The 3,736-nt window shown below is 38.5% G+C and overlaps 1 long non-coding RNA gene across 1 annotated transcript; it reads left to right on the top strand.

The window, feature by feature from the left end:
• Positions 1 to 2,127: 2,127 nt before the first annotated feature.
• LOC146653997 (uncharacterized) lies at positions 2,128 to 3,736 on the top strand. The gene is made up of 2 exons (XR_014907342.1): positions 2,128 to 2,577; positions 2,960 to 3,736. It is a non-coding gene; the product is annotated as an uncharacterized LOC146653997 (long non-coding RNA).

The following is a 3,736-nucleotide window of genomic DNA, read 5'->3' as shown; positions in this document are numbered from 1 at the left end:
GGAGAAGTCCCCAAGTGAAAAGCACTTTCAAAATGCCACATGCACTACCTGCCAATCCAGGGCCTTAGTCAGACACTAAGACTTAATAATTTGGTATTTCTGTGTTTTTCATTGTTTTTTGGGCATTTTGTCCACACGTTTACTATGTTTTAAGCCACTAAAGGCACTAGAGCTTTTGTAGAAAGCTTTTACGTGTGGATACGGAAAACAAATATTTTGCCTTGCAACATCAGAGGTGTCCTGTGTTATTGTTCATAGGCTTTAGGGTTGCCAACTTTTTAGCTATCAAATACAGGACACTCTGGCGTGCCAGTGGCACAGTGTACAACCAGCTGGGCATAGTGTAAATATGCACTGTATGTTCATATTCTTATAATAAAAATGCAGCAATGTGTTGGGATTCAGTTTAATCAATACCTCATCTAAAAGAAAGAAAACTACAGTAAATGATAACTGAAATCACATGGGCATTTCCTTTGTAAAATAAGCAAATACTGTAAATATGGGCTTCAATTACCCAGTTTATTAACCTACACAGACCAAACAGCCCCTTATTTTTACGACTACTTTATTGTGTAATATGTTATTAGATTATACTTGATGGCTTGGGCCCCAGGAAGACTATTGTGGAAGCTAATGGGGTTCCTTATATATGAATAAACAAATAAATAAATCTGGTGAGCGTAACGTCAAAAAGTGCAGGTAATGGTCAATATACGGGACATTTAAGGATGTCCCGTATAAAACGGGACAGTTGGCAACCCTAATAGGCTTCAAACTGACCTGCCTTTCTAAGGCTTGAGTTGTATTACTAGCTGCTGCTTTGGCATGCTATGGATTGCACATGACACTGTTTTTCCCTTTTTCAGTTTGTGTGTACATAGCCTAGAAGGGTACTGAACTAAATATAGAAGAAAGTATGGAACAGCTGCCATTTTGTTTTTAGCTTACGCCAGTGCTTCCAGTCTTCCATAGTGGCATATGCTAGTCTAACCACAGTGTTGGGAAGATTACTTTTAAATTGCATTTCACTGCAGATTACAGAATACATGGCCCAAAATGTAGTTTGTAACTTATTCCATGAAGTTACTCAATGTTGAGTAATGTATTCTGAATACTTTGGATTACTTGATATATTGTCATGCTTTTTACAACTGCATCAATGTACTATTGCTGTGTGATTTATTACTATTACTGAAGGTTACTCACCATCGAGCTAACATTGTTAGCTGAAGGTAGTTCATAGACTGCAGACTTTTAGACTTGATGGATAGCATCAACAATCTGCTAGCTGCAAATAATCATGTGCAGTTCTGAAAGCAATACCAGCTAGATTTTAAAATCTTAATAAAAATGAGTAACAGTTTGTTGCAGTGATCTTGTATAGAAAACTATTTCTGTATCAGTAATATATTTTCTTTATGTCTACTTTCAGAACTGCACATGAGAGAGTGATATTATACCCCTCTCGTCAAACTGACAGGTCATTAATTAAATTATTCATGAGCTCCGGAAGTAGGAAGTAATTAAGTAATAAAAATATGATATTCATAAAAATATGATATTCCTAAAAATATGATATTCCTAAAAATATGATATTCATAAAAATATAATTGATTATTTAGAAAGTTTCTTATATATCAAAAAATAGCATTCTTTTATTTCTTTAAGCAATTAAAATTTTATTTTTATTTTTTTATGCTAAAAAAACGCCATCTGGTGGCGGGTCAGTGTGTGTGTGTGCGCGCGCGCGCCCCCGAGGCTGTGTGTCTGGGCGCGCCCGTGTCTCCGGACCGTGCTCTCTCGGGCTCCGTGCTCATGTGTTTAAAAATGTATTAAACCATATTAAAATTGTTTAGTTAAACTTGTGCTTTTGTAACGTTCAGTATGGCCACAAACACATGCTGCATGCCTTGGGGGAAAACTTTATTTCGATTTATATGCATTTGTAGATTTAGAATAAAACTCATACTCAGAAAAAACTCGCGATCCCCTAATCCTAACCCTCCTTAGAAACATAAGCAGGGAAAACTCCTTAAAAAACCCTCCGCGTTTTCTCCAAAACCCTACAATAACTTGTTAGCTACCCCTCTATTCCCAAAACCTTATATTTGATAACAGGGAAAATCCTTAGTCTTTTTTCTTCAAAAACTTCCCTCTTACTAGCAACCTCTAAAATTCAACGCACACTCTAAGTTCTACCTCGCTCTTAATCTCCGATCCACAACTTCTTGCAGAGCACAATTTTTTCCTGCTTGTTCGCTCCCCGCTCTGCTCCCGAATGCGCTGCTTACCTCGTTCGAAATTTGCGCCGGAGACCAACTCCCCCCCTTACTTCGCCCCGCTGCCAATCACATAACTATTGCACCGCTCCCTTCGCACCCCGGTTAGCCAATCCGCTCCAGGTCCGATTTTTATGATCTCCCGCTCAGGTTAAGACTACCCCCGAGCTCCCAGAAGACCCCTGCCTTCAGCCATATCAACAACTGGAACCGCTCAGACTGCTTGCGAGTTCGCATAGGGAGCGGCCGATTTCAACAGCAACTTGCGTCTCTTTCCTTATCCGCATATCATTCGGTAAGTGTTAATCTTCCTCTCTAACTACATTTTTGCATTTTCCTTTTTACCATTCTGTCAATCCTTTCATTTAAAAAAATAAATAAATATCACAATGGTTTCTAACACGTACAATACACCATCCATCCATCCATTCGCCTCCACTTATCCTTTTCTCAGGCTCGCGCGGTGCGCTGGAGCCTATCCCACGTACAATACACTTTAAAATATATATAAGCTCCACTTTTAACTCCCGTAAAAGTTTATACATTACATGTCTACATCACCTATCATGGCCTCATCGGGTATCTCATATCATCTTGTTATTGTTATGTTATGCTCCTTTGATATTTTGCTAGTTTGCGTGTTTTAAAACTCTTTTTGTTTTTCTTTATATTTTTAGACCCAGATGTGTTAACCTGATCCCTGCGAAACACCAGCTCTGCGTGGATTTTGACCGCGAGTGACCGGATGTTGTTTCCGGCCTGAGGTTGCCTGAAATGCCGTGAGGCTCGTTTGAAAGATTGCGCCCGAGACCAACTCCGCCTCCAAGGCATGCCTACCTTTAGCTGCCACCAGTGAGATATCAGAGCCGGGCTCCACATATCCAATCAGGAGCACGAGCAAGACAGCTTTTGCAGACTCTCCAGAAATATACAAGTCCTTACCAACTGCTCTGCAACCCAGTGTTTCTGGTCCCCTCACTAACATCGCTTTTTGAGATATTTTTTATGAACCACCAAAAAAGCAATTTTACCCCACAGTACAGAAGACTGGGTCTGAGGGCAGCAGCGGGGACAAATGATTGTAATGAAGCGACGGACATTTCATGGCTGGTCTTGCATAATCGTGAGTTATTATGTCATATGGTGATAAGTACATAGTTTTGCAAGAGGCATACAAGCACTGTGGAAAAAGTAATCATAAAACTGTTTTTGTGAACACCCTACGTTATGCTTTAAAAAATGTGATACATGTAATGTGATCATCAAAGAACATGATTTTTTTTTAAAAAAAACTTTTATTCTTATGCTTTTAAAGTATGTCAGATTATCTTAAAACACTTATTTGTATGTTATAATGTTTTTCTTACACCATGTGTAATTTTTATAGACACCTTATTCATTGTATCAATGTGTAATTATGTATCTTTGATAAATAAATAAAATATTTAATCTTG

This window comes from Rhamphochromis longiceps, linkage group LG14 (assembly GCF_057381845.1).
Source record: "Rhamphochromis longiceps isolate RC_006_pf linkage group LG14, R_longiceps_female_GT1.1, whole genome shotgun sequence".
Classification (NCBI taxonomy): Eukaryota; Metazoa; Chordata; class Actinopteri; order Cichliformes; family Cichlidae; genus Rhamphochromis; species Rhamphochromis longiceps.
This window is presented reverse-complemented; position numbering and strand designations above follow the sequence as displayed.